This window comes from Chiroxiphia lanceolata, chromosome 5, assembly GCF_009829145.1.
Source record: "Chiroxiphia lanceolata isolate bChiLan1 chromosome 5, bChiLan1.pri, whole genome shotgun sequence".
In the NCBI taxonomy this organism is placed as follows: domain Eukaryota; kingdom Metazoa; phylum Chordata; class Aves; order Passeriformes; family Pipridae; genus Chiroxiphia; species Chiroxiphia lanceolata.
Genome location: NC_045641.1, coordinates 64239682 through 64258711, shown reverse-complemented (window position 1 = coordinate 64258711; position 19030 = coordinate 64239682). Strand labels below are relative to the sequence as shown.

The window sequence follows — 19030 nt, the reverse complement described above, 5'->3', positions numbered from 1 at the left end:
CTTGGAAATCTGCAAGCATACATGTCCAAAGTACTAATTTTTGCTATACTTTCTGTCAGCAGTTGGGAAGCCAGGTGAAGCCAGGTTGGCCAGCCCAGCTTTGGAAGTTCCCATATGTGCTAAAAATGGCAAACATTATGGCTGCATGTTTGGGTAAAGGAGGCCTTCCATACCTCTTCCTCTGATGAATGATTTAGTGTTTAACAGGTTCTTTTCCTATGTTGTTGGGGTTGCCAGTTGACAAGAGAAAATGCTTTTACTTCAGAAACTCAGCACTGACTCTGGGATGCCATAGGACTTTGACTACTTTGCTCATATGAAGAAGGTTATGGAAATTTAATGATATAAGATCAAAGAGGACTTGAAGATCATCTAGCTCAGATTTTTCCTTGCTGTAGACAATTATTCCTTACTGTGAATTTCTTGAGCTGCCACCTACACACAGATTCATGCAAAATTCTGTGCGTTTTGTATTGTACATTTTGTATGTAACATTTTCAGAGGCAAGCTTTTATTCGCTTCTCTGGGATGCCAGCACAGCTTATTTTTGCAGCAGAATATTTGCCATTTGAGATGCACTGTATCTGTGAACGCTGATGCTATCGTTGTTTTCTTTGGATGAATTTTGAAGGCCATTGAGCTGAGCATGTATACTAGAGATACAGAAAGGACTGACTTCCCAATTTATTATTTGTAGAAATCAATGCATTTGATAATTTATGTACAGCTTACAGAGGCCACCTAAGTGGCTCACGAATCGATCAGCAGCCAGCAAAAATGAAAGCTAATGAGCTCATTTCAATAGCAAGATGCTCATTAGCAGGTAGGCTCACTGATCTTTCAGGTTTTCCAGTTCAAAGTCACATGCTCTTTCCATGTTCTTGGAAGGAGTAGTTTCCTTGCAAAGAACAAAACAGAAAAAAGAAAATGTGGCAAGGTTTCGAAAGTTTTCTCATTGCTTTTACCTTATACATTTACAGTAAATGCTTGATACTGGGCTAGAGAGGCGGCCACCTTAGTCTAAGTCTGTGCCCATCCCTGTAGTGCCAACAAGTTCAGCCGCTGAAATTGAATTTATTAGTGAAGTTGTAGGGGAAGAAGAGTATGGAGGTCTCTTCTGTGCTTCTCTGTAGAAATCTATACATTCCCAGCACAACATTTTCAGCCCAGATTCTCTCCAGCTCGGAAGTCAGGATGTGGGATGCTAGTGGCTAGGCAGGGCTTTCCCCTCTTCCCGATCAACACTATGACCCATCCTGTTAGTCAACATCAGATGTATGTCCTCCCCTCTCCTAGTAATAAACATTTGATGCCTTTTTTTCAAACACTTTGCTGCTTCCAGTAGGATTTTTGTGGGGTGTACACAAAAGCTAGCTTGTTTGGCTCAGTTGTTATCCTTCTTGGTCGAGATGCCAAGAGCTGAAGAAACACGGGAATTAACTTACCTGTCGGAAGTACTGTAAGAGTTAGTGCTGAGAGGTATTTTAGATTTTATGTCCTAAGGCTTGTAAACCTTGTAAACCTGAGAACAGGGAACTGTTTTTAGCTTTGTGCATTAATAGAGTACATTGGTGTCCAGTGCTACCATTGATTTTTTTTTCCTTAAAGTAAAGAAGCCAATTCATTATTAATCTGTTTGAAAGTAAATGCACTGCTGTATTTACCAAACCTTTGATAGCAAGTTCTTGAATCCTTATGTTATTTGTATATGTAAGTATATATGTAAAAATATGTAGGTGTATATATACAAACATATTTCAGCTATCTCCTATAGACATGAGGAATACACCACTCCTAATCAGGCTGGGAAAAAACAGATTCTCGACAGAGTTGCCTGAGGCCCCTGCAAAAGAGGGACTCTCTAAACATATTTTTAAAATATTTTAAAAAAAGACAGATTTTCCAAATCTCAGGAATAGATTTTCAACTGCCTGATTTGGCTTGAAATGAGTTGGCTGAATCAGTTTCTTTTTCTTTTAAGTAAGTCTATAAAGCTTTGATGAATCTGGCTCATTGTTTAGCACTTATCTCATGAGTAAAGCTTGAGAGGTTTGGCTTGAAACTTAGAAAATCACATCTTTGGAAAATGGCCCAAGCCTATTGATTTATCTGAACAAAAAAAAATAAAAATAAAAAATCCAAAGCAAAACACAACTAAAAAACCCTGATCCAGCTTAGTGAGTAAGTCCCTTACAGATCTATAGAGCCCCTACTGAATGAGCCCATCTATTTCTCACCGTATGTGAGCCCTGCACTTCATGGAACTCTAGGGCTGAGAGGGATCAGGAGAGGTCATCCAGTCCCAGCTTCAATCCAGGGATCAGCTGTACAAATGTCATTTCTTTCAGATAATAGTCTAACTTCCTGAAGTTACTCAGTGATGGAGACTTAGAACTTACCGGTCTGTCTGTCCCAGGGTATCTCTGTGTCTAACATTAGAAAGTTTTTCCTACTGTGTGATCTTTTCTGCATCAGTTTTGTCTCTCTAATTCTTGTCCTGGCCACTGCAGCAGAAGGAAATGTGCTCCTTTCTACAGCAAATTTTTTTGTATTTGAAGAGTGCTATCGCATCCCCTCATCTCAAACTTTTCTTTCGGTGCGTGGAGTTCTTGTCTTCATATTTTTCTAAAATTTTTTACTGTTTTGTTGTTTCTCTGGAACTACTTAGAGTGGAATCATTCACATTTTAACAGCTATGTCTTCTGCATTACAACTGATGCCTTTCCACTAATGATGATGCGTACTCTGGGTAGCTCAATCACCATTTCATAGATGGTGCTGTCTCGTTTTGTTCAATTAACTTGTAGTTAAGTCCTTCCTGATGGAAGGAAGGCTTCGTGTGCCACTCCACTTTGCTTAGGTAACTGGCAGAAGACAAGTTTTGGGGCTGCTTAGCTTTGCTGAACTCTGACTACATAGCTGTGCAATAGCAAAATGGATTATAGTGCCTCCTGCATAGCCAAAGAATTGCCAGTGAAGTCTTGATGACAGAATCTCTTCTTATAGGGAGAAGGAAGAAGAAACATTGAGTTTCCAACACAAGAAGCTGGCAGGGAGGAAGTCTTTTCAGTTTAAGGCATTTGATCTGGAAATCAGTGGGAAAAAATAAACATGGACCTCCCAATATCAATTATCTGAGTCACGTTTAAGTACTCAGCCCTCTGAACATAATTATTTTCATATGTACAAGATAAAGTGTGCAACAGATTTAAAATCAAAATCCATTTCCTTTTTTTATCTTTAAGGAATAAACTGTTTGTACAAACTGAAATAAGGTAACTAATATAATAAGGGTTATGATTTCTGTATTTTATGAATGTAATAAATCCTCTGTTAAAAAGGAGTTATCAAGTCAATCTTTCCACTTTATTAGATGACACTTGGTAGAAATTGACCTTGATATCAGTCAGCAGGGTTTTTTATTGTGTTTTGGGCTACTTGATGAGTAAAAGCTTCTTCCCCTTAAAGTGATTCTTTCTTCTTTGTCTCTCAATTTTTACATTTTGAGACTCTTGCCTTGTGACCACCAGAAAGAAGGTATGAGCTAGCTGGATGAGCTGTTGGTATTCATAGGACTCAATTAATTTTTACAAAGTAGTGAAGTAAGTACTGATCTGAAAGGGAGAGCAAAGACTAGGAAGGTAGTTAATTTGCTGCATGCCACTGCTTTTTTTTTTTTTTGTTTGAGCTGTGCCGTGGTAACTGCAACTCCAGTGGTGAATAGTTAGTGTTTTCTTCCCATCTATACATCTGAGAGAGGCTGGAGATCAGTCTAGGGTACAGTGAAATCAAAGGGTGTGCTTTTCTGCCAAAGAGAAACCAGTATGCAAGACAGGATGGCAATGATGGGTGAAATTTCCAGTTGCTCCTGAGTGAGTCTTTGTGTGGTAAAGCCATTTTCTTTCCATTCTCCCTCCTGACACCTTCTGGTGTAAGACTTCGAGGAAAATCCCCCATCTTTGGAAGTGCAGAGGGCTGTTGCAGTCAGAAAGTCAAAGTAATTGATGGCAGATGACAACTGCTCAACCTCATGCTTCAGTTAGAAATTCAGGTAGAATTTCACAATATAAAGATATTATAGAAGTTTTTCAGAATTAACAAAATTTGAAGATCACATAGGGTTATAAACCACCATAGGTCCTGTAATAAAAGAAATAAAGGGCCTATGGAGATATGAAGATGACAGTCAGGTCACCAAACAGAAGTATTGTGAACAGGCCTTGTACTGTAACTAAAAGCACAAAAGAGCAGATATGACAAAACAGGTCAGAACTCTTCTGAATTTTTTCTGTGTGTATTTCTGAAGAAAGTCTTTGAAGATTCCTGTAAATACAGGATATTAGCATATATTATTTCCAAGAAAGAAGATGGAATTAAAAAAAAAAGAACAGAAATAAAGCTCTGAGATTTTGTCAAAGCCAATGTGAATTAAGGGACATTAGTTTAAAATGGATGGTGGTGTTAAAACTGACTGGAGGACTTGCCCAAGGACTTGTGGTGGGCAGTAACTCTTCATCACTGGCAAAAGATCAGCTTGTTCTGCTTCAGTTTCCTTTTTTGCTTCCAGATTTATAAGTTCTCTGTCGGGTACTCTTTTGAACTGTTTTGATAAATAATTGTACTTGTGAAGGTTAATGGAGTGTCAGTCCCTTATTTACTCTCAAGTCAAATGTGGTGCATGCTAGTCAGAAGTGTAGCTCAAGCTTCATGACCAGCTGACCTTAACACTTTAAAGTGTGGTTATAGTCAGATAAATGACTGGAAAAATGACATTAAAGGGTCCTATGTTTTCTGTCTTGCTGTGGCTTTTGGGGTCAAATTTAGTTGCATAAAAGTATGATATTTTTATTAATTGCCTATAATGCTATAACTTAACCTGGGGTTTGAAAATAAAGCTGTGTCTTTTTTTGCTTCACGTCATCTCTAGTTGATAAACATTTTGCAAATGGTACTTAACTGACTATTTTGTTGATAATATGTCTGCAAAGCACTGTCCAGTTCCTTCTTTTTTAGCTGTATTGACTTGTTGGTGCTAAGGGCAGATAAAAAAAATTAATCAATAAAGCAAGCAGATAGACATGAGTCAGAAAATACATCAGGAACAAATATTTTGAATTAAGGTGACATTTTAAAGTCACTGTTCTGCTTATCCCCATACGTTGTTGGAGGTTCTCCTGTTATAGAAGCAGAACACAGATACTTTCATGTAAGCTTCTACTAATCTGTGCCAATCTCAAACTGATGGAGCCCTCCAGTCATAAGAACAATCAGTAATTTCCAAAGGTGTTTGTTGGCTGTCCGTTTTCCTTTTTTTTTTTTTTTTTCCCTTAGTATCTTTACTGGATATTGTAAGGGTGTTTCTTTTCATCAGTATTTACCATTGGGGAAAACCTAAACTACTAGTTGTTTTGAGAAATTTTTACAGCTAGTTCTAGTCATATTTTATTGAGTGTTCAATATGCCTAAGCTGAGCTCTCTGATACTAAGACTGCAAGGAGTGTTCCAAGGAAGAAAGTTTTTATTTGTGTAATAGCTGCATGAAAATTAATAGACACAAAGACTTGAAATGGAATGTGTTCAGGAAGTGAGATTTCCAGAACAGTTTAGTCTTCTGAAAAAGTGATCCCATTTTTCACTGAAAATAACGTGTGGAGGTAACTGCAATTTGCTCATGGAGATCTTCTGAAACTCTTGCTGTTCATTCAGTGTTCTGGCCACCTCCTTTAGAAAACAAATGTGTGCTGAAAGCTGAAGATGCATGCTGAAAATTAATATCTTAAGGAATGTTTACAAAAAGATGGGGTTTTTTGGACAGTCTCAGAAGTTCTCCATTTAGTCACTAAAAATATAACTTGTGCATTGCTGTTCTGTTCTATGGGCCTTCCTAATTCCGAGTTTTCTCCTTTGAAGATGGTGCTTTAGCTGATTTGGGTAACTGTGATTTATATATCATCTAACATTTTCACATTACCAGCCCCCTTATACGATAACAGTATCTTGTTTTGTATAGGCTAGAGGTGAATTTGAACCTACAGTGTAAATACTTCCTTATTTTATGGATCTGATTCCTAAATAATCAGTGGAGAGTGATGTCATGATAAGGTAGTGTAAAACATGGTCTAAAGACAGGACAACTGGCACAGTATGTGTGTGCTCCTTCCATTTTTTTTCAATTTTCCTTTGACATAAGGCCATAATGGAAGGAAGAAAGCACCACAGTGTGAATGACACAGCCATGCTTCCCAATTAATATGTGATACTGATGAAAGAAACAAAACGGTCATACTAAAAACTATGGCTAATATTAATAGCCATGAATGTGTGATGTGTTACATTAACTGCTCGGGAGAGCAGTCAGTGGTCAGGGGTATCAAAAGTGGCAGCATAGTGTCATTGTAACATCTTCTTTTGACCTGCTGTTTTCAAGAGTTTCTTTGAACCTTAAGTTATGGGAAACTGTGTAGTGTTTGAATATCAGAGATGTAATATCAAAATGTGCTGAGAAAAGCTTTATATAAACGTGTAAGTGCAACCCCCAGTACTGTCAAAGATGCTGCAAGGAAGATTGGATGCCTTTCCAGAGGGACCAGTCTTAGGTGTCTTACTTTTGCCTGCTTGTACCTTGTACAATACAAATAAGGTCTCAGCATAGTTCCCATTTATAATGTCATTTGCATGTGATTTTCACTCTTTACTTCACATAATTGAATCTACCCGGGCAATTTATTTTTCAAATATATTATCTCCACATACTTGTACATCTGAAGATTAAAAAAAAACTTAAATCAAGAAATTTTATGTAACTCTTTGGAGTATGTTTAAATACATTCACTGTAAGTGTAGACAGTCATAGACCAGAATAGAAGGGAGGAAGAAAACAAGAAAACTGTTAAAAATGTACTGTAATTTCTTTTAATGTGTATGAATATACATATATAAAAAGTGTGACTCTCACAACCAAATACCCTGTCTTTGTGTTCACCCCCTGTCTGTGCTCAAGGTCTTTAGGTGCTCAATAGGAGCTTTTTAATTATTTTTCCCTGTTTGATGTTGCTAAGTATAATGAATGGATTGCAAAGAACTTTTAGTTGGAAACCTTCTGTACATCGGCTTAGTGCTGGTAGGCACAGTGATACCTGGTTGGATCACATCCTGAGACTCACTTTTAGTAAGTTTAAGGTCAGAAAAAGACAGATTTTGTAAAACCATGCTCTGTTAGTCAACCATTACTTCCTCATCATAAAGTAGGCTTACATTCTTTCCAGCCGAAGTGGAGAAAATTGTGTCTTTCTTATTTGGGTTGGGCAATTCTGTGGGTTTTTCAGCATCACTTCATGATGACTGAAAACTACAGGGAATACTCAGAAATCAGTGATTCAAAGAGGAGCTTGGAGAAGAAAGGCTATTTCCAGCAAAAGTTATTCATTCTCTGCTGATGGTGGGTAGTTGGCTGTGACTGTAAAAGAATTGACGTTCTTTAGGTTTTTTGATTTGTCTATTTGTGAACATGATATAAAACAGTGCACAAATTTAATTGTTGAAATACATAATGCACCTAATCAGTCACAGGGATATGATTTCTTTAACAAAATGGCATAAGAGAATGAGAGAATGAACCGCCTTAAAGCTAATAAAGATCATTTGTATTACTCAGAATAATTTAGGTAAGTGATGAGAAAGGGGAGGAAAATTAGCATTTCTGTACGGTTTGCTTACTGTGTAATTCTTAATCAGGGGTGTCACAACATCCCTTGATATCATCTTATCACAAAGGTCTCTTCTTAGTAGGCAGTGTATGCTACTGACTGAAGTTTCCAGGAACAGAAGAGAGAATAACTCGTCTGCAGAGTGAGAGCAACTGTGAGTCTGTCATAAATTAAAATTTATTGGGTTTTTTTGCATCACTCAGACACAGTCTAAGCTGGCTCCTGTATGCAGGGTCTGTGTGCATTTTAAAACTTGTTTAATTGCTGTTAGAATGAGCTTTAGAATGGGACTTAAAATGACATCATGCTGCTCCCCAGCGCAGAACATAATGTTACCATTTGAGGTAACTAAGACCCAGAAGAGCAAACAGAATATTGGTTCTTGGTAAGCCTTGGATGCTGAATTTACTCTGCCTTTACTGTGCTTTGAAACCCAAGCAAGTCAGCTCATGTCATTTCCTGGCTTGCCCTATATGCAATACCACAAATTATTTTGTGGGAATTAGTTAAACAAAATTTTGAGTAGCTCTAACATATATTACGTTTATGTGTCAGTGTTATGTGGATTGACTTTTGTCTTACTAATTTTTATTAATTATCTTGATATATTTGGCATTATCTGATCAAACACCATCCTCTGAAGTGCATAAGATCCAAATGAGTTCCATTCCTACTCTGTAAACATGTTCTATGGAACTGACTTTCTTTGAATGTATTTACAAACTCAGAATATTTATATTTCTTTTTATTTTTCATGTGGTCTTTCCTCCAAAGTTGAGAACCACTTTGTTTACACCAGAATTCCAAATTCTGTTTCACTAAAGTTGTGGAACAGTCGTTTATAGGAATAAAATCAAGTTGTAAAAGACATGAGAAGAACAGATGAAATGAATTTTGGAGGGAAAATAGGTCTTTTAATAACTCTTAAAAAAAATTAAATCAGTTACTGATTGGAAAAATCCTATGAATTTTTGTTTGTGTAACCATTACTTAAGAAGTGTAAGAGAGTAAGTAGTAGGCAAAGTAATTGGTGAGGTCTGTAAAAAGCAGGTAAAAGAACAGAGAACCTGGATAAAAGCATTACAAAAATATTTGAGACAAACATTTTGAACAAAGAAAATTTTTTTTAAATTTGTATTCTTAATGTGGCATCTTATGCTGCAGTAAACTCCAGTGGAGACAGTGGGGCTATTTCTTAAGTAACTATTCCATTTTAATAAAGTTTTGTTTCTGAAAAACTTTTGTTTCTGAAATCTTGAAGATTTCAGAAGATTGCTTTCAGAAAAAAAAAAATAGTGTGATCCTAGTCTCTGTGTAGGCAAAGATTATTTTGATAGTTATCATCCTGTAAGTCTAGTTGTAGTCTTTTGATAAGAAGAAGGACAAATACAAGGTAAAAGTAGATAAACAGATGTGAAATGAGAAAGCTTGTGAAAGGTATATAACGTGTAAGCAGAACACAATTATTTTAAAAGTGTAGTGGATTTTGTCACACACCTACCCTTCACAGACTCATAAAATGGTTTGGGTTGGAAGGTTCCTTAAAAGATCATCCAGTTCCAACTCTCTACCTTGGGCAGGGACACCTTCCACTAGACCAGGTTGCTCAAAGCCCCATCCAACCTGGCCTTGAACACTGCCAGGGATGGGGCATCCACAACTTCTCTGGGCAACACATTCCACTCTCAGCACCCTCACAGTAAAGAATTTCTTCTGTGTATCTGAGCTAAATTTTCTTTCAGTTTGAAGTGATTACTCTTTGTCCTGTCACTACAGTTCCTCATGAAGAGCCCCTTCAGATGCTAGAAGGGGCTGTGAGGTCTCCACACAACCTTCTCTTGTCCAGGCTGAACAGCCCCAAATCCCTCAGCCTGTCTTCATAGGGGAGGAGCTCTAGTCCCTTATCAATTTCATGCCCCTCCGTCATGTAGGGTATGTGCAAGATTCCTGATATTACATGTGTGGGCTAAGATCTTAAAAAAATATAAAGAAGATGTAATTCCCAAAGAGTTGATTATTGGAAGTTGCATGGATTTCAGTCCACAAGTATGTGTGCATTGAGTGGTGCTTCCTTCATACAGTCTTTCGTGCATCTCATTGGATTCTTCCAAGTAAAGTAAATATTTTAAAAAAAAAAAAAGTAATGCATTAAGTTGTTGAGAGGAGGGCAGAATGATTTGGTACAGTATGATTTTATTGAGCTTGTAGAAAGAGGCAGATATACTGAGTGTCAGAAAAAGATGGGTACCTTTTCTGAAACTCTTAAAATTGCAGAGTTCCTTCAGTAGAAATGAGAAAGGAATTCCTAGGGCAATATACTCTGCACAGGTCTACTTCCTTCTTCTACCTTTTTGCATAACCCGGCCTGTCAAAGCCTCCCAGTTACATAGCAACATCTGTCTCTTCCACTGTTCTGAAGTGGCTGGAAAAAAATGTGTACTGAAAGGAATATAGTTACAGTAGTCCTTTGCCTGCTGTAAACTGTCTTTTTCTTGATACAGGATCCATAGGACAGCAGCACCTGTAGCAACATTTTAGAAATATGGAGAAATAAATACATTGTTATAGAAGTTCGAACAAGTGAATTACAGTACACACATTGAAGTTGCCACTGGTGATCCAAGGAGAATAAAACCACAATACCAAAAGAAGCAAGATTACAAATTGATACAGCTGGATCAAGTAATCCAAAATCCAACAAAAATCCGGATCATTGATGGGAGTGAGGCACTTGGAAAACAGTAATGCTGAAAAATACTTCGGTGTCTGAAAACAAATTAGGTATTAGCTTGTCTTGTAGCAAGGCAGCAGAAAAGGCAGTAACAACATAATTGTCCTTCTCCTCATAACTCTGCTAAGTTGTATGTGAAATAATGTGTTCAGTTCTGGCCACATTAGAGAAGTCAGAGAATTGGAGGGATTTCAGATGTAAGCAGCAAATGATTAAAGAGTTGTTGGAGCTGATTTCTGAGGGAAAACTGAAAAAGTAAACGGCTAAATATGGCCAGTAATAACAAAGTAAATATATGCTAACTGTCAAAAAAAAAGACAGGGATAGTACAAACTCTAACATAGATGAAGAACACTCCAGAGTGCTGGAAGAAGCAACTGTATAAGAAGAGTTTTGGGTTGAAAGGAAGTGAATATGAGGCAGTGTTTCAGAGCAGTGCAGGTTTGGGATTTTTTACTGTGTAGAATATTCATAGGGACAGTGGGAAACCTCTCTGTCTGTCTGAGACATTTTGCTAACCCAGATCAAACAAGTGGGACCACATCAGATATGTGGGCACAACAGAGTGTGCTGCTTTGTTGCAAAGCTGCTTTTGGCACTTGGAAGAATCACTCTGCCTTAGCATGAACATGGGCCTTTGTGGGCGTAGGATGTTCTCTTTTCTTCTGTTCCCCAGTTTTTGGAGGGTGGTTCTCTCCAGATCCAGATTCTTCAAATAAGCTTCAACACTGAGGAGGCAGTTTTAACCCAAATTGTATTGTCTTCACTCTGCTCTCAGCCACTCAGTCAAAGGAATGAGGTGAAATATATCTATGCTACCAAAGAAAAGATGAAGTAATCTGATATCCCTTTCCATCTGAAAACTGTGGTGAATCGAAATAGGAAAGCTAGGAAGCTGGGAACAGTCCTGGAGCCATTGCTGGCCTGTGGCATTCCTTCTGTCATATCACTGAATTCTGTTCAGATGGTCCTCTCCCCTTCTCTCAAGGAATTAGCACAGACAATGGGTTTGTTTCATAGTAAGAAAGCTGGTGATCAAACTGTTTTTGACACTCAACATAGGTTTTCTTACACTCACAAAACCAGAGTTGTTGTATGTGGTTAGTAAGCTTGTATTTTTACAAGGATAATCGTTTTATACTGCGCTATTTCCAAACTATTAGAAGGATTTAATGTATGCTGAAGACTCTACCAAGCTGTTTTGATAAGCAGTCTTATTTTTTGTTTAGCAAGGTCTTAAGGGTGATCTTTAGTCCCTCAGGGAAGAGCTCATAAAAGTCTTAAAAGTGCTTTTGCAGAGCTTTATTTATTATTTTTAAGCATGAAGATTACTAGCATGAAGATAACAAGGCTGTTATAGTACAACATGTTCTTTGTTTTTGCAGGTTATAGCTAACATATTAGGAGTTCTCAGAGTGCCAGTTTTGTTTGTTAAGTGTTTAGAGAGCAAATAGATGTAATCCTATATTGCGTTATTTTCTTAAAATGAGTTTGGCTGGAGAAAGAAGCAGTAGGAGAGATCTGGTCTGAGTATGGGTGTCAGGAATTATGTTGCTAACCACATTTACCTATTGCAAAGCAGTTGTTACTATTTTACTATATTTAACATAGGATTTGCAAATTACTTTTATATGTGGGGGAACGCTTCATTGGAAGAAATGGGACAAACAGGTGGACAAAATAAGAAACCAAAATCTGTGGCGCAGAAGAAAATTTAAAAAAAAAAAAAATCCCTGTTTGACATTCGGTAATAAAGAGGTTCTAAAATTTCACTCACAACAGTTTCTCATATGTTTTTTACTACAAACAGATCCACAGTTTGCATTTAATTCTTTGATTTGTAATAAATCATGTAGAAATGGTGGGATAAGCAGTAAGAAGTACTAAACTTGTGCTGGATGTTTGGGGATGGGCTGGAATGCAGAACAGCCAGAGGAAAAATGTTTGTCTTAAAGCACTGGTTATCAGATTGTGCTCTGTACTGTAGATATCTGATAATGGTGTGTTGAAGAAGCTCAGAGGGTCAACCAGTCACAATGTGCTGGTTCCAACTCTTTATTTTCAGGGACCTGTAATGAAGTCAGTGGGAATTAAATGAATATATACTACTGTGCATTTTCAACAATCCCTCTAGGCACCTCCTTATATTTCTAGGTACTTTAGCTCCTTGAAGGATCTGCACCTATGCTCTGTAAATCTCAGGATAAAGTTAGGAAACAGTGCAAAATGGATTATAAGTTATTCCTTTTGTGTGAATGCAGCTGAACAGTTTCCTGGTGGTTCATCTCCAAACCTTGGAAACGTTTGAAGCTTTCTCTTGCTCGTGCAGTTGTGTCAGCAGTGCACAGAGTCAGCAGAGTATCGTGGTATTTGGAAAAAATCAAAGTACATTTCAGTGTTACTGTCAGATATTGTGGGGTGGCACTTGATATATGAGAGAGTTCCCAATTTCCGGTTTCAGGTGATTGGGCTGTGGTTCCCCACAGAGTAATGTAAGAGTAATATAAGGGCTGGGTATTTATTGCATCAATAAAAATGAAAATAAAACCACTATGAGGCTTTTGTCCAGTAATCTCTAGGCTTTTTACATCAATTATATAAAATGCCCTAAGCAGCGGGAAATATTTATTATTGTCTCAGTTTTACATATGGAGGAAAAAGGTAGAAGGAAGTGGCTGATGAGCAGAGTTCATATGGCAGATAGTTGGTTTTTTTGAGCTTCTAACCATTTTCAGACAGGTTGATAGATGTCAAACACTGGAAATACCTGTGAGTCTTCCCACTGAAACCTCTGCTAGTGTACCTTTTGCTTCATCAAAAAGAGGTCATTAATTAGATACAGCACTTGATGTCAAAAAAAATACGACCTGAAGGACAAGAGCTATTAATGATTGCAAAAATGAATAAAATTCCATTACCAAGCAAAGTATTAACATTTTAGAGGGAGAACCAGATGTCATCAGGATTCTCTAAGTCTAATAATTGGAAATACTTCCAAAATAAGGATCATGGAGTTCCAAAATACATCATCTCAGCAAAACCAAACCAATGTTTGTCTTCAATGTATGTTGCTTGACTGCAACATGGTCGCCGTAACAAGAAAAAAATGTGCATCTCTCTTCACTGTGTTTAGTTCACCTAATTCAGGTAAAATTCTTACTTCTCTGCCACGATGACCTCTTCAGCTGACTCTTCTGACACATTCACTGACTTCTTCACTCTCCATTGCATTTAGTTTCCTTATCATCATTAAACCACAGTCCTAGGAAAAAAAATCATCTGAATGAGGATAGCTGTTGGTTTGCATGGATTTAGTTGCAGAACCATAGCCTGTGGATGTACATCTTTCTAGGTTTGTTTACGTGACACACTTTGTCGCTTTTATCCCTCCTTGGATTATGTGTCCTTGTCATTTCTTCGTAGCGATGTATTTATCCTCTGCCACCTTTTTTCCTCTTCTGTGCCCTTCTGTAAAGTCTCTCTTTTGCTCACTGTGTCCTCCACTGTTTCTTTTAAATCTCCTTGGGATCCTGTCCACCACTTATGAACAACTTTGCTACGTGAGGGAAACCTATAGACGAAAGACCTGTTTAAATATAAGATAGATGCAAAGAAATTTTAACATGTAAGAATAATACATGGGATATGTATTTCATCTTCCTGAAGGTATCAGGTTGACAGCCACCATAAACCACCCAGGTTAGTGGTAATATCTGCCCTGCAGCCCCCATGACATAAAACGTAGGCAGAGAGAGAGAGAGTTTTCCAAATCACTTAAGTGATTTGAAAATATGATTCCCCTTGAAAGCTGATGGCACTTATGCTCCTAAAGTAAGTTAATTACATTAATTAAGGCAAAGATCATAAATGGAAGGTTAAGAAAAAATAAAAGATCATTCTTACTTTATGAATATTATGTGTCTGTTTTGTTTCTTTTAAACCTTAAAAAATACTGGAAATGTCAAGCTGTGTTTTCTCATAATTACTGGTGGGCCTCCTGTGGGCAAATGGGAGTGTTTTTAGAGCTTTCAGATTTTCACTTGGAGTAGCTATGCTGTTGAATCTTAAACATAGATATTAATTTCTTAAAATATTATTAGGTAAAATAAATAAATAGGAACCAGTACTAAACTGCTTGAGAATAATTTGTCTTCAGAAGTGTGAAGTATTCTGTTTTCTGATTATCTCTTATGTCATACTGCTATTAGCTTCCTGGTCACTATGGAGACTATAAAATAGATAGGCCTACATGTCTAATGTAGAAAGCAGAGAAAAAAATATTACCCTTGTGTCTTCTTTACACATTCTAAAAGAACGAAGTATGGGCAAAGTTCCAGCTTTGAAAAAAAGAACCTGTTAGGTTGCTTTTAGGATCACAGGCTTCTTAAAATCAGACAATATCAGCGCTTGTTTTAAAGACACAAGTATTTTATTCCAGGTGTTTTTGGCTGCAAACCCAGAAGATTCTCATGATATTTTTTTTATTTTTTTTCCCCCTGCAGATGCAACCTCCTTTCATACCATATGGTGGTAATTAACAGTTTCAGACTTAGTTTTGAGTTTTCTTCTGCTTCGATTCTTGGTTCGTTTGGGACAAAATTTTAATGTCACGGAAGCAGAGTTTTCTGTCTGAGTTTAATTGCAGACAGGAATAATGTGCATCTCTAGATGAAGAAGGAGAAGATGAGATCTATTTAGAGCACTAAGAGATATTTTGGAAATCTCACCAAGTACAACCTGTTTCTTTTCATTAAGCCTTTCACTGTCCCTCTGTAGAACTGAAATAGGCCTTGCTTGGACTCTGGAAACAGAAAGAGACAATTTGAAAGATACAGTTGGAATGAATAGTTTCTTTTAACAGTAAAATGTTTGCACTTTTTATGAGAGCAAGGGTAACATTGTGTAATCTTCAAAAAAGATATTGCTCAGTGAGGATAAGTCCATTGTCCAGTGACACGACTTTTCCTGTCAATCACAAAGGTGACAAGGGGGCTAGATTAAGTAAAGCTTGCCCAAGATTAACAAAGGAAGATTATTGACCTCATCCTGAAAGGGCAGAAGCCTGTTTTATCATTAAACCTTGGAAGAGGTATTTCCTCCATAGGTGGAAAGCTGTTTGGCAATATCGAGGCAACTTTCTTGTAAATGAATGAATCTTCCTGTGGATTCTAGCTTGGAACAGAAGCAGAAGACAAGAAACGAGGGCCAGTCCCTTTTTTTTTTTGCTGTTGTTACTGGGGGGAAGAAGGGCCTAGAGTGTTTGCTCCAGCAAGATCTGTGTTAGGTCCTTGTCTGCCTTTCTGAAGTGGGAAAAGCAAGAAGCAGCAGCATCAGGTGTTGGTGAGTACAATCCCAGCTCAGAGTTGGAGGAAATGTTGTGCCAGCACACATTAGCAGAGCAATTCGCAATGCAAATGAACAATAGAGCCCGGTCCACCAAGCAGCTGCTAACTGCATAAAACTGTTACCAGGATTAACAGTGCCAGAGGCTGGAATGTAATCAAACTTGAACAGGTGAAATGGTTGCGCAGCTGAGAGAGACTGTTTTACAGTAAAAGCGTGGTTTTCCACTGTTTTGGTGACTGATAGGTCTTGTGTGTGGCTTGATGGGTTTAATTTTAAAATGTCATTATTAGATATTTATGTTCTTTAATACCCCTCCTTACAGTGTTGTTGCTTTTCTCTCAGTTAAACTGAAAAAACGTCATGTCGATTTGTCCTTTCAGAAAAGGAACCTGCTAAATCTCGCTTGTTGGGAGGGAACTTCCTTCTCAGGGGATTAATTTTAAACTGTTGCTGACATATCTTTCTTGCCATTAAGGATTTCTCTGAGTGTTTTCAAGGGGATAGTTAAGCTCTCATATGCAGTATCAGAGGATTTCCTTTACTAGAAGTTTTTTAGCTTTATACAGCCATTGACACAAGCAGGTTTTATGTGGAAGGATGCTTTCTTTCTACGTGCTAGAAGTAAAAATCCAGACCCACTTTCTCCAGCAATGGCATAAGAAAGAGCAAAATCAAACAGAGGGAGGTAAAGCGAAAGCCAGGATAACAGTTGCACGTTTTCAGGTTGTTGTTCTGAATGACAGAATAAAAAGATCATGGACAAGTGGGGAAGAGAGATTCTCGAGCTGGTGTGCTAGAGGATACACGTTGAACTGTCATCAGCAGCAGAAGCTGATGTGTGCGCTCGTCCGCTGGTATGGAAGGGAGAGGATCCCTCTTAGATTGCAAATCACGCAATGAATGTGTGATTGCTACAGATCTTTTTGAATGAATAATTCACTGGTGTACTGTAATTTAGCCCACTGAGATGTGATTGCAGCTGTTCCCCTACTGTATATGTGTTTTGATTAAGTGGAGTGTGTCTTAAACCCCACAAGTGTATAAATAGCCCATGTATGTGATGTGCAAACACTGCATACATGCACACCTAACAAGAGCAGTCAAAGGAAACATTTTTATTTTGGGAATGATTGCTTAGTTGTGCATTTTAGTATATAATTTACCTTTAAAAAAAAATCTGTGTGGAACACTTCCCTTTCCTTTTTTAGTTCAGCTATGAAGTCTTTTTAACTGTGGTACTACATAAAGGCTTTTAGCCAACATTGTAGTAGGAGGGTGTCTCTGTTATTAATGAGTTTATCATTCCAAAACCTTTGCAATATAATAAATTACTTCTTTTGTGCCTGTTTTACAGGTAGGAAACTGAAATGCAGAAAGAAAAGTGACTTTTAGCATGGTTTCACAGAACATTTGAAAAAATAAGGAATTGAGCATCCAGAAGTCCTTTCATGATGCTTTGCCCACAGACAACTGCCTTGACCTCTCCCCCTCACAATTCCTTTTCCCCAGAAAGTGAGGCAGAGAAATTTTAGTAGTTTTGAAAATACTTGTGAGTTCCATTTGAAAGCCAAGCGATTTGTGATTTTGAAAATCATCTGATACTGCTTTACATAATATTGTGTTCTTATGCTGCTTCTCTTATAACAAACCAGTTGTATATTCAGAATATATTTGTACATAAAAAAACCCACTTGCATGCACCTGAAATGTAGATGAAAACAGCAGTGATGACACCTGAGGTTTAGGCAGCTGTTACAAGTACTTTGTGTCTGTGACCAGTGTGTGACATGCAGAAACACGAGTGAATGTCTTTGGGGCACGCTTTGGATTAAAACAAGAAACTAGTTCCTGGTAAAATGAGGAAGAATACTGTTCCTGTATGTAATTGATGGTACAGGTAGATTTAAGAACTGTAACTAATGATGATATTTGGCTTCTCTGATTCAAAGTGTGAATAAGAAAGCAGCTTTCAAGATACTTCCTCTTTTGGCCTTGTCTGTGGGAAAAAAATTGCCACTTGGCGATAACAGGTTTGAATCTTAGATAAAATCTGAACTGATGCTGAAGTTAACTATTTACCTCATCTAAATTGGTGTTAAAAACCAGTTTATTCAGATCTGTATATATGGGGAAAAAATTGCATTTGGCTTCAATTCATTTTTGAAGTCCGGTGTCAGGAACTTGTAATTTTCCTTGTGCAAAATAAAAATGGAGGGAGCTGCAAGAAAAAAAAGGAAAAAAAGGAGCATTTCTGTTGACTAGAGTTGGAAAATTTTTTAGGGCTTGGTCAAAAGCTCATTGACGTCAGTAGAAAGTCTCTCATTAACAGCACTGGGTTTGGCTTTTGGGGCATATGATGGCCCAGATTGTAATCTCAGTTAAATCCGATTCTGTTAGGGAATTTATTCACTAGTATAACACATTCAAGCTGCTCAAAACTATTCGCATTAAAAGTTTTCTTAAGCAAAGGTAATCTTTTTGCCACAAAAGCGATCTGTGAAAACAAATATATTCTTTATTGCGTATGTTCAGTGTAGCTTTATTCAGATTTTATTGAGATAGTTTTTAGCAATTTATGTTCTATTTACAAAAATATACTTTTTTCCTCCTGAAATACTGTGGTTTATTAGAGCAGAGACATAAAAAATTGCTCAGAAAAAATTATTATACGAATCACTAAAAACTGTGTGCATGTATATATATATATTTATATCACTTTCATACCCTTATAAAATGAAAACAATTTAAAAATTATTATGACTTTTTCAGCCAAGTCTGTAACTCAGCTCACGAGATGATCCAGTGGCTTTTTTAGAAATAATATTCATTGAACATCTGGAGTACAAAAATGTAAGGAAATAAGATAGTGAAAAAAATACCTGGAAAATCAGATCAAAGTAAAAACTGTAGATGTTTACAGCATTATGTTTTATGCAGTGTATGTACTCTGCAGCAAGCTGTGTTTGGAGACACTGACCTAAGTTTTGCAGGTATAGATAGCATATGTTAGCAGAGGAAGAAATGGGTTTGAGAGATGTGTAAGAAGGGTAAGGTATAACAGAGACATAAAAGGAAAAGGAATATGTGCAGAGAACATTGTTTTATGTTGGAGGAGGTGTGGATTAGAAGGCTCTCACGTTAATGAAGGCAAGTTTGAAGATGCTGGACCCAGTTTTGCTTTCCATTAAAATTAATGAGTAGACCTCTGTGGACTCTCACGTGAGGAGGGTTGTGTGTATGTTCCGGG

At 37.4% G+C, this 19030-nt stretch overlaps 1 protein-coding gene across 14 annotated transcripts in view; it reads left to right on the top strand.

Moving 5' to 3' along the window:
* SOX5 (SRY-box transcription factor 5) overlaps positions 1 to 19030 on the top strand; it is a 641540-nt gene that overhangs the window by 397680 nt on the left and 224830 nt on the right. The window lies entirely within an intron of this gene.